At 40.1% G+C, this 12,043-nt stretch overlaps 1 long non-coding RNA gene across 4 annotated transcripts in view; it reads right to left on the minus strand.

Annotated features, from left to right (window-relative positions):
* The window catches only part of LOC106003914, a 35,855-nt gene extending 24,029 nt beyond the window's left edge, over positions 1 to 11,826 (minus strand). For all 4 annotated transcript variants that reach the window (XR_006602533.1, XR_006602535.1, XR_001176662.2 and 1 more), the window contains exons 1-2: positions 11,717 to 11,826; positions 7,010 to 7,177 (exon numbers count right to left, since the gene is read on the minus strand). This is a non-coding gene — a long non-coding RNA (uncharacterized LOC106003914). The remainder of the gene's footprint in view (positions 1 to 7,009; positions 7,178 to 11,716) is intronic.
* Positions 11,827 to 12,043: the final 217 nt, after the last annotated feature.

A 12,043-nucleotide genomic window follows, 5' to 3' on the forward strand; every position in this document is an offset into this window, starting at 1 on the left:
CAATAAAACAATGCCTTAATCAAAAAATATCTTAATATCCACACAAGACTCACTCATAAAAAACAAAGGAGGAATTATCTGATGAGACAAAGTTATATTGTTTTTATGTGTATAATTATAAGCATGGATGTTATGTATTCATTCAAATATGCCCTATACACAAGACCTTATTTAAAAACAGTGACATTGATAGAACCTACATTTTCACAGAAACAGATGTAAGAAAAGTCTGCACACTCCCTCAGAATGGTCTACAGTGCCTGAATCAGAGACATGTGCTGTTCACTGAATATGCATGCTCCCATGTGCCCACTGGGCCATGAACAAGAGTCACTCCAAGTTGAAGCCCTCAAGAGTCAATGTTCAACTTTCTAACTCTCTTTTCTTTCTGACTCTCTGTATCTCTCCAGCCATGATACAAGGAAGAGTAGGTACTAAGGTGGTGGAGGTATAAGGTACAAATGGCTTGCATCTCTATGTCACAGAATGGAGAACAGCTACTCCGAAGAGTTAGCTAACATCGCATTGGGACTTAGCATGAATAAGAAATAAGCCTTTATTTTGCTAAGTCACTAGGACTCTAGGGTTATATTTTTATTACATCAGAGACCATGCTATCTTGACATATACACTCCATTATCTCAGATTCCAACACACAGAGAATATGGAAAGATATTTTTAAATTGATTGAGGTATTGATATAGGGAATCATGCCAATTAATGTCAGTTTTTATAAAGATTCAGTTCATCTTATCTGAATATGCTGAAGACATGGGGGAACAGTGATAACTAGCCTGAGAGCTTTCAGTGCTGGCCTGTTATCTAAGTTAATGTGAACTTTTATCAGTGAAACTTAGACAAGTTGGGAAGTTGGACTCACACCAAAAACACATGCATTGCAGCAAATCATTTTGAAGACTCAGTAGAAACTTTAAATATTGGTTATGTAAAATGAAACCTTTTATAACTAAATCTGATTTAGGCTCAGCTATCCAAAAAAGATTTAAGGCACAGTTTATTCGATGGAACTATTTGAGATGCAGACCTATTCAGTTTGGGAAAATGAATTCCATATTGAAGAAACTGTTTTCCCTCCCATGGTGGATATATAATCCATATTCAGCCACTCATATCAAAGTCTTGGTCTTTGGAAAGATGTTGAACTTGTATATCTTCTCCTTGTTGCCCACTTGTTAATTGCTTGTGATTTAACTGCCTCCCTTTTATCACCTTTAAAATTTTGAGCCAGCAAACCAGAAATAGTTACAGTTTCAAGAATGTTTCTTGGTCTTCTGTTTGTTACCAGAGTAAACTTTCAAAAATATTTTTTAAAAAATTTTGTAGTTATGTATTGGGGAGATAGAATGAAGCTGGGGTGGGAAAAGAAGGATTTTATCAGAAAATTTGAGCTAAGAATTGTTATTGACATTAAACATTAAATTTGGTTCTGAGTTTCCTAGTAGTCAAAACAAGAGGGCAACCTGAAAAGTTTTCTAGCTTTCTTTCAATTTTGACAGAAACAATGCTAGCAGCAAGGGTTACTAGTTGACTATTTAGATCATTAAAAAATTATTTTTGTGGTCTGATTTCAAGCAGCACTTGATCCTGCCTAACCAGAGGAATTCTCTACAAAGGTTATCTCTGTAAAACTAAATTAATTTACCGGTTGAATGAAATTGTTTCATACTATAAATTCTCTTTGAATGCTGAAGTGAGGAAATTATATCTGAGAAGTAGAGAAACAAGTTTAGCAGGATAGAGACCCACCATTTTTAAAGATTTTTCTCCTGGAGTCAATTAATCGTTTGCCTTAGTGTGGATTGTAGTTAGCAGATCCCATGTAGAGAGAGTTCTGGGGGAGTCTACAAAATGTGTAACAATCATTGCAGTACTGGGGAAAATAGCTCACTTTGATGTTAAAGAAAATGTTCCCCTATGTGAGCAATTAAATCCTGAAGTCTTTATTGACCATGTTGTCCTGCTGCAATCTGTTCTAGTATATTTTTCATAAAAAGAGTTGTTTCGTAGAGATAACACATTTCTTGGTAATGTCCTCCAGAGCCATTTTATCTCTCTAACTTAGCTGGCTTTTGTGAAATTCATGGTATATTTGTAAATCTAAAAGAAGATGCCAAGTTACCCAGTCACCAAACCAGAGAAGACAGGGTCTATTCTAATACCATGGTTCCTTGTACATGGTTAATGGTGAAGCCCAGCCCAAGAGACTGGCGTTGGGTCCCAGAAGGTCACCTATGAAGTGGTGTCCTTGCTTCATCCTAGACTAGAGACCTTTGTTTTAGCGCTGCTACTGCGGTTGGCTGCTACTACAGAAAATTCTTGGCTCTGACCTGTCACTGCACTCATGGCCTCTGTAATCCAGGAAGGCAGACAATCTTGGAGTTTGGTTTGACAACAGTGCTCACTTTATTGGCGCCCCATAAAGACTGTTTGCAGTGAGAAGCTAACCAGCAGTACAACTCTTGACCCCCGGGGCTTAGACAGCAAGTTGTAGAGACCCTTTCTGAACTCAGTTCCTCTAAGAAGAAGGGATCTGCCTGGTACAGGTATTGTGATATTCCCAATGGATGCTACTCTAACTAGAGTTCAACTGGGGGAGAATAGTGGTAGAGAGGGCATAGGAAACGTAGGCGAATCTTAGATCCTGCTTCTGGGGAAAGAAACTCAGACAACACATCACATGGAGAGGGCTCTTAAGAGAGATGCTTATAAAGGAATGAGGGAAGAAGGACTGGGCGAAAGGGCAAGTTATACTGTGATGAAGTTGTAACAGGAGTCTCAGATGATTTGACAGGGAGGTCTGGAGCTGCAATGGCCTTTCATAGATGCCCCCAAATTGGAGCAAGGGTGCTGGGCTTTGTGCCCACTTATAGTCTAGGCGTTAGATATGGGCTAACCCTGAGGAAGCAGCTAAGCTTGAGCAAGGTGGCTTCCTTTGGTCAAGGGCAATTTCTGAGGAGGTTCTCAACCATGGGCTGCCAGCAAACAACACTTCTGGAAGCTGGAGGAGGAATGACCCTGATCTTTTAGGACCTTGGTCTAAAAGGAGGAATCTGGGTGGCACACCACAGCATTATTATACCCAACTAGCTGACTTTCTAACCCAATACCTTCATATAGACAATTAAGAAATATGAAAGGGGGACACTGGGTGAGGTGCATAAACAATGAATTTTGGAACACTGAAAAAAATTAAATTCAATTTAATTAAAAAAAAGAAATATGAAAGGGGATCATACATTTAAGGAAAGGAGGTGGTGGATAACTACTTGAATCTTGATCCATACTGTTACAAGGACACATATAAAGTAAAGGGCTATTTGGTAAATAACAGTAAGCCCGTACTTCTATTAGAGGAGTGAGTGAAATGATTCCAGGTTTCTCAATAGCTATTAGAGAAATTGTTCTTAAAGTGGTAGTGGTTAAGTAGGCAGGGGTAATTCTTGCTTACATGACCTAGTAATAATCAAGCCATCCCAGGTTCACATATGAGAATCTTTCTGGCTTGGAGTGGACCGTATATTGGTTATCTTTCAGACTACAGTTGACGTTTAAGGTCTCTGGGAAACACATTATCACCCCATGATCATCTTGTCCCCAGACACAGATTCAGCACTTGGGCATTCAGAAGCTGACCTGATTCAAACCTCTATTGTTAAGAAGCACTATATGACTATAGCCCATGGAGCCCTTCACAGCTAACAGTTTCAACCTGCCTGACTTCTGAAGGTCATTTCAAGTCCTATACTATATTTGAATAAATAAATATACATATGCATTATCAGAAATTCAGGCAATACAGAATGATTTAATGAAGAATTAAAAATTAACTTTTGGGGCGCCTGGGTGGGTCAGTGGGTTGAGCCTCTGCCTTCTACCCAGGTCATGATCTCAGGGTCCTGGAATTGAGCCCCGCATCAGGCTCTCTGCTCAGCAGGGAGCCTGCTTCCTCCTCTCTCTCTGCCTGCCTCTCTTCCTGCTTGTGATCTCTGTCTGTCAAATAAATAAAATCTTAAAAAAAAAATTAACTTTAATCCCACCATGGCTGACATAATGGTGTACATTCATCCTTCTAGTCTTTTTTCCCTAGTCATAGGCAAGTCCTATTCTAAAAAATGATTTCACCCTGGAGGCATACACCTTTGTATGCAAATCCCGGTTCCACCACTTACTCATGGTGTGACCTCAAGTAGTTGCCTCTTGATTTTTCGGTTCATGTATAAAATGGGAATAATTACGGTAACCTCATGGAATTTTATTAAGCTTTAAAACAAGGTGATATGTGTAAACCATATATCCCATCACCTGGTACAAAACAAGCATTCAGTAAATGTCATATCCTTTACTTCCCCACCCGAGGGGCTAAACTGGAAAAACCACAAAGGATTCAACTTTGAGAACTGAGTTATGATCTGAGAAAAGCCTCCTTAAAAACATCTCAAGCTTCATTGCTTAAATTAATTCCAAACTTTTTCAAGCTATTAAGAGGCAATGCACAATTTGATTCAGATATGTAACATGAGACTATGTAATTAAACATATATATCCTGAAATTAATTTTACATTCACTTTTATAATACAGTACACTTATATAGAATAACACATGGCTCTTGATTAAACAGCAGACTGTCATTCAGTCAAAAAGCTCAAGATAGATCATAAAACGTGAAAATGCAGCATCAGCACCAAAATATGGTTATGGGATTTTAATATTCACTTCCACGCTCTTACCTAGGTAGCATAAAAATGGATGTTTCTGAGATAAAGTGTTAAGAAAATGTTAAGCATTAAGTATATCACATTTCTGCTTAAATGCTATTGGGTCATCTAGATTTATTGTAAATAAGACAAGAGGAATTTAGAGATTTGTCTTTCAAAGTAAAGTTAATTAGGACCAATATAATTTTGGTTTAAAATTTTCAATTACGGAAATAAAAAACTTTTAAAGGCATTTGAGTTTATTATTTTCTGTATTTCTTATTTTATTTTCAAAATAAAATCTACTGAACTGTGCACATATTACGATAGAAATATTTTCAAAACCTCTCAACTCTAAATAATCGAAATTCTTGCACAGTTGGGGGAGTAGGGAAAAGGATAAATGAAATAAACAGATGATTCTTTAAAGTCTGGTTTCATTCTTTAATGTGATTTTCTTCCTTTCTACAAACCTTTACCTGAGCAATAAAAAAAGACAGTCAAATTGGCCCTTCGAGTTTCATTTTCCTCATCTTCCCATGTTGGAAGACCTTTCAGGTAGGGAAAACACTATGCTCGACTAAAACTCACCCACTCATTATTCCTTACATTAAAATCATTTTCCCTTTCTCTGATCATGCCCAAATAAGACCTACCTAAAATACCACATAATTCTAAACTTAAACTTGTTATTGAAGTACACCATGTTGAGAGATAATCCTCCAGGGGTCTCTTGCGTTTCTACCTGCCTTGTTCTCAACTATCTTTTCAAGGATCATTGTATAGAGAAAAGCCTTGGAAGATAGTGTCTCCCTCCCAAGCAGAGGACAGGTTTGTTTACTGTCTAGTATCAAAACATACCGTCTCCCTCCATGGAGGTGGATCAAATTGGCTCATAATGAAAGATTTGGGTTTTCTAAGCTTGGGGTTCCTCAGTTGATACAAAGCATTGTATGTATGGCATCCATCTGGGCTTTCCCTGTGCAACTCTGAGGAGGGGGAGCAAGGGCAGTGAGTGCAAACATACAGCTCCTGCTGCCTGTTCAGCTCAGAGTCATCAGTTCCTTTGTCTCTGACCCAGGAATATCGTGTCTTCTGCCAGCATGTATAAAACTGTGGCAGTATTGCAAGCAGAGTCTGTATCAGACAATTTACAGTTCTTGACATAACAATACTTTCACAAATCCTGAATATAAGGATAGATGAATTTTAATGAAGTGAACACATACAAGCAAAACCCAAAAAACAGAATGCAACCAGAGTCCCAGGATTCCCCTCACATCCCTACAAGTCACAACTCCGCTGCGCAAGGTAATCAACCACTATCCTGATTTCTCACACCATTGCTCAGTTTTGTCTATCTTGAATTTTCTGTAAATGAAATCATACAGTGTGTCTTCTTTTGTATGGTTTATTTTCCTCAACACTGTTTGTGGAATTCCTTCATGTTGCTGCATATAGTTTTAGTTTCTTCACTGTCATTACTGAAAGGTATTCCATCATGTGAATATATCACATTTTCTGAATTGCATATCTTCTTTTGAATGCCCACAATCCTTTATTGCTAACTTTCCTGTTCAACTACTTACTTTTTACTTTTTTTAAATTTTTATTTATTTATTTGAGAGAGAGATAGTGAGAAAGAGCCTGAGCTGGGAGGAGAGGGAGAAGTAGTCTCTCTGCAAGCAGGGAGCCCAACTCAGGGCTCTATCCCAGGACCCCGGGATCATGGTCTAAGCTGAAGGCAGATATTTAACTGACTGAGCCACCCAGGCACCGCTTTACTTTGTGTTTTAGTTATTAAACTACGTGTTGTTTCCTATACTAGATTTTTCAACCCTTGAAAACTTAAGCCTCAAGACAACCTGAGCAGTATATTAGTTAACTCATTCATTCATTCATTTAATCATTCTACAGATACTCAAAGAGAGTCACTTATGTCTACAGTATGATAGATGCCAGCACTGTGCTCATCTATATAATAAGTACTAGAAAGCATTTGGTGAATGACTGAGTAGTTAATAAGCAGGAAGCAAAGGGAAAGAAGGCCACAAGAAAATGGCTGACAACGAACAGAGAGAATGTGTCTTGACTAATGTAGAGTTGATTGTGTTTCATGAGGAATGAGACTAGTTTTGAACCAAGATTCAAGGACTAATATGGCAAACTGCCTTGTAAAATCTTCACAAGATTGTCTTCTAGGCATTTTTCAAACTTTACAAAAGTAAACTTGTAACTTACATGTCCTCAAATTTGCTCCTCCCCAAATCATTCCCATCTCATTAAAATGTACCTCAATCCATTCAGTTGCATCCAGCATCATTTTCTCTTTCCCTTATTCCCACATCCAGTTCAGTAAGCCGTACAGACTCCATCTCTAGAACGTATCCCAAATCTGTACATGGTCCATCTCCACGGCGATCAGTCTAGTCCTGAGAGTTTCCTGGCTTTTTCTCAGCCCCTGCCACATAGCAACCACAGATAGCTTCTGAAACATAAATCAGATCACGTTATGTCCTCACTTCAAACCCTCTGATAGTATCTCATTGATCTCACAACAAAATCTAAATTCTTTACTCTGGTTTTTATGGCACATTCTGAACTGTGAGTTAATCCTGTCCTTTCTTACTGAGTTCCAGCTACCTGGCCTTTTATTTGGCAAGCTTATCTTGCCTTATGGTCTTTGTACTTTTTCCTGCCTTGTGCTAGATGCTTTTCTTCCTGATCTTCACAAGACTGACTCTTTCCAGCCAGCTCACAGCTTAAATATCACTATCTCCAAGAAACCTTGCCTAAACTTCCAGTCGAAAGTAGTCATCCAGTGACCTGCTGCCACATCACCATATTTTAATGCTGTGGGTAGCACTTTCCTTCCCTGGTATTTAGTTTCTCATTTTTGTGTCTATTTTGTGTCTGTCTCCCTCAACTGAAATGTAACTTCCATGAGGCCAGGAACCTAGTCTGTCTTGCTCACCAAGAAAGAAGTGGAATGAGATTAGGTAAACACACATGGAGGCTTTAATTTTATTCACAATGTCCTGTTTCTTAAACTGACAGGTACACTGACATTAATTTTATTACCCTTTCTACAGGATACATACATTATATATATATATTTTCATATATTTTATAATTACAGAATTATATTAACTATTTTATAATTTAAAAAGTAAAAATATAATAAAGTTAAATTATTTACTTAAAACTAAAATTTCCATGTTCTGTATTATAGTTTCAGAAAATATTTTGTCTGATTTGTTACCTAAATAGCTATAGGGCTATGAACTCTGTTTTCTATTTGGATATTATGATGGGTTGAACTGTGGTCCCCCTGAAATTGTTTCGAAATCCTAATGTCCTGCATCTCAGAATGTGATCTTATTTGGAAATAGGGTCACTGCATATGTAACAAGTTAAGGTGAAGTCATACTAGAGAAATTTGGCTCCTGAGCCAACATGACTCATGTCCTTATAAGATGATGGCCATGTGAAGACAGACAGGAGGAGCTGAATGATGCCTTTATGAGCCACGGAATGCCTGGAGCTACCAGAAGCTAGGAGAGAGGCATGGAGCAGATTCTGTCTTAAAGCCCTCAGAAGGAAGCAATCTAACCAACACCTTGATTTTGTACTTCTGGTCTCTAGGACTGTAAGACAATACATTTTTCTTGCTTTTAGACTCCCAGTTTGCAGAAATTGTTATGGCAGTCTTGTGAAAGTAATGCAGTTGTGTCTGAGGGCTATAGATCAAACATGTACTTTGTTGATTTAGGTTTTTCTATGACAAGAGTGAGATCATACCGGAACCAACAACGAAATCGAGTTTCTCTACTTTTATAGTCTTTTCCTTCTGCAGGCCCCAATAATGCATGTAGTGATAACACAGTGAGCCTAAGAACCATTCCCAAATTTGAGGGACTTTAGAACATACTAGGGTATAGGAGAAAATTAAATATCTCATTTTCCCTGGGACCTTCATTGCCGTTGGTTGAATCAATCATTGAGCTGCCTTCATAGCTATTATTCATAGCATGTCTGGTACCATTATGACCTTTCAGATCTTATTAGTTTAGTTGAAGTTGGTAAAATTATATTTACATTGATCTGTAAAGGGCGGTGTGTTTGAGAGCATGCTTGGATGGTGTTTACCAAACAGGGTTGATGGGGTAAACACAGATAAAGAGTTAAGAGTGCTCTAGAGTCAGATGGATGATAAAGGCAAATCTTATTTAAGAATAATTGATTTATGTTACCCATAAATCTGAATTGTATCTGGAAATGCTCCTTTATATCTAATCGGTGTATAGATAGGGTTAGAATAAGAATAACATCTAATCTCTCAAGATCACTTCTTGACCATGGAGAATAGATCCTTCTTTGTTTTCAAGACGGAAATCTTGAGAAATGCCAGTGTGTGACAATAGTGCATCCTATGCTCAACTCCCAGTGGCCATTCAATAAGTATTAAATGATGTCCCTTGGAAAAAATCTCTGACAATGTGAGAATTAATATTCACTATTGTAAGATTTTATCTCAAGAAGAGGAGCTTGGGAAAATGGCAGAGTAGGAGGACCCTAAACTCACCCTGTCCCATGTTTACAACTAGATATCATTCACATCCAAGTATATAAGATTTTATCTCTACATGAGTCACTTGGACTTGGTCAAAGGATTTTACTTGGTTGGAGGTTTGGATTGGTGATGGCACATGTGATACGCGCTTAAATCGGAGTAGCTTCTGAATCACACATGGCCGGATAACCTCTTTACAGATGACTGATGGACTAGTGGCTAAAAGTACAAGAATTGGAAGCAAATATACTTGATTTTGAATCTTGGCCCCATTCTTTACTGGCAACTGGCCTTTAGGTAAATTATTTAACTTTGCTACGTTTCAGACACTGACCTGCAAAACGAGAATTAGTGATAATGCCTACTTATTAGAGGTCTTGGGAGGATTAAGTGGGGTGAGGATGCAGACACGAGAGGGTGACTGCTGCTACGAGTGATGTGATGTCTACTCCACTGCCAACCAGACTGGCTGATACAAGAGTTTCCTATAACCTAATTTGTCTGCCCACCTGTGCCTCCACGCTCAGCAGCACTGGGTGCTCACTTCTTGCCCCAACGGGCAACTTGGAAGTCAGGTCCAAGCTGTTAAGCAAGCAGCCCTTCCCTGCCTTTATCCTCTGTGCTCTCTTTCCACCTCTCTCTCCTACTCCTGGATCAGTGGTGGGTTGCCAGGAAAAGGACCAGCAGGCCAGAGTCAGCTTTAGGGGAAGCAGTATCTCAACTGTACAGTAACAGCTGCAGAGAGACCCTGCTTCCTGGCTCTGTCTTCCCTCCTGCTGCTCTGTTCTCTTGCACGCCTGTTTCTCCTCAACTCCCTGTAGCAACCTGTGGTTTCACCTCCTTCTGCTGCATGTTTTCCCGTCATTGTGGAAGTCCAGTACCAAATCCAAATGCACAAGGTTCTCAATTGGAAACGATACTATTAGCAAGGACTACTGACACATTGGATGGGACTATGGCGGAGGGAGCCCTAGGGCAGAATCTAGAGACTCCCTGCAGGGCCAGGAGTCAGCCCTTCATTGGCTGGATTCTTGGGGGTGGGGATATCCTGGAGGGCCTCTAGGAAGGGACAGAGCAACCTGGTAGCAGAGGCAGCGGTCTTGGCACTGGAACACTCCGAGGTCTCGGGGCAATGGCTATTTATACAGATTCCTTCAGCTGTTAGGCTGTTCCCAAGCATATGAGTGAAATACCAGCCCTGATTCCAGACTTCTCTGCTTTCTTAACAAGGTATCTTTTCATTTTCCTTCTTTCCCCTTTCTCCCCTTCTCGATTTGCCTCTGTCCACTATTTCATCTGGCAAATGTCAAATCGCACACATACCAGCCAACATACCCATTCCCTCCCGTGAAGAAGCCAGATGGATACGGACTTGGGAGATATGAAGGGGTCTCCACTGGTTTCCCAGGGTGGCTGTAACAAAGTGTCTCATAGTTCTGGGGGTTGAAAGTCTGGGGTTCAAGTGTTGGCAGGGCCATGCCCCCTCAGAAGCCTACAAGGGAAGCAACTTTCCTTGCTTCTTGCAGCTTCCAGCAGCCCTGGCCATTCCATGGTTTGTGACAGCATAGTCTCTGCTCTGTCTTCACAGTGTTCTCCTGGGGTCTCATCACCTATCTTCTTTCTAAATCTGTGTCCATTTCCCCCATTTTATAAGGACGCTAGTCATATTGGGCTAGTGTGCCCCAGGATGAGCTCATCTTAATTTGCTTAAATCTGCAAAGACCCTGTTTCCAAATAAGGTGACATTCCTCAGAATGTGGGTTAGAACTTCAATATATCTTTCTTGAGGAGACACAATACAGCCCGTAAGAATGGTCCTTTCCCACTAGGTAGCCCTTGGGTACAAAACTCGTGAAATTCTCTGTTCGTGTGCCAACAGCAAAGCCCCGATTTGAAAACTGAGAGCATTTGCATTCTACTCAGACACAAAGCATGCTAGGCTAGGGACAGATTGAGAGAGCAGCAGTGCTCACTAAGCTTCAATGCTAAAAAGCATTTCAGAGGTTTCTGTAAGCGACCTACCACGTTACAGATGAGGAAGCTGGAGGGCCAGAGACAGGCTTTCCCTGTTGTAAGGACCATAACCATGAGTAGGACCCATGCTTCTTTGCTCCCTTTCACTGTTCTACTCTCACAGGTAGGGTGTTGGGGGGGCAGTTAATATATTTGTTTAAGATTGTATTTGAAAGAGAGTGAGAGCAAGAGAGCACAAGCACACACAGAGGGGGAGGGAGAGAGAGAAGCAGACTCCCCACTGAGCAGGGAGCCCAGAGTGGGGCTCGATCCCAGGACCCTGGGATCATGACCTGAACCAAAGGCAGACGCTTAACCGACTGAGCCACCCAGGCACCCCAGGTAAGGTGTTGGTTTAACCAACATTGCATTTGCCTTCTTTGGGGTCCTACTTTAATCCATTTCTCCCCTTACCTTATCTGTGAGGACACAGCCTTTAAGATGATCCCTAAGGAAATACTTCTCAGAGACACCAGTGTATCCAATGAGTAATAATAGGAACCAGTGGGTAAGGCATTCTAACAATCCCCAAATGTGTTTTTAACACTGTTATTGTTGTTTTAACATTGAATACACTTAACCAGGAAATTCAACTTCTTTCTGAAGCATTCCAACTGTTGTGTTTATACCCAGTTGCCACACAACATTTGCTCCTACTGTGTTTTAGTTGGCAAGGGCTGGAGGAAGGGTTTTTGTAGCCAAGTAGCCTCAGATAGGGAATCTTTCCAATCCCCGGGGACA

The sequence above is a fragment of the Mustela putorius genome, unplaced genomic scaffold, assembly GCF_011764305.1.
Source record: "Mustela putorius furo isolate JIRA1106 unplaced genomic scaffold, ASM1176430v1.1 tig00003869_pilon_pilon_pilon, whole genome shotgun sequence".
Taxonomy (NCBI): domain Eukaryota; kingdom Metazoa; phylum Chordata; class Mammalia; order Carnivora; family Mustelidae; genus Mustela; species Mustela putorius.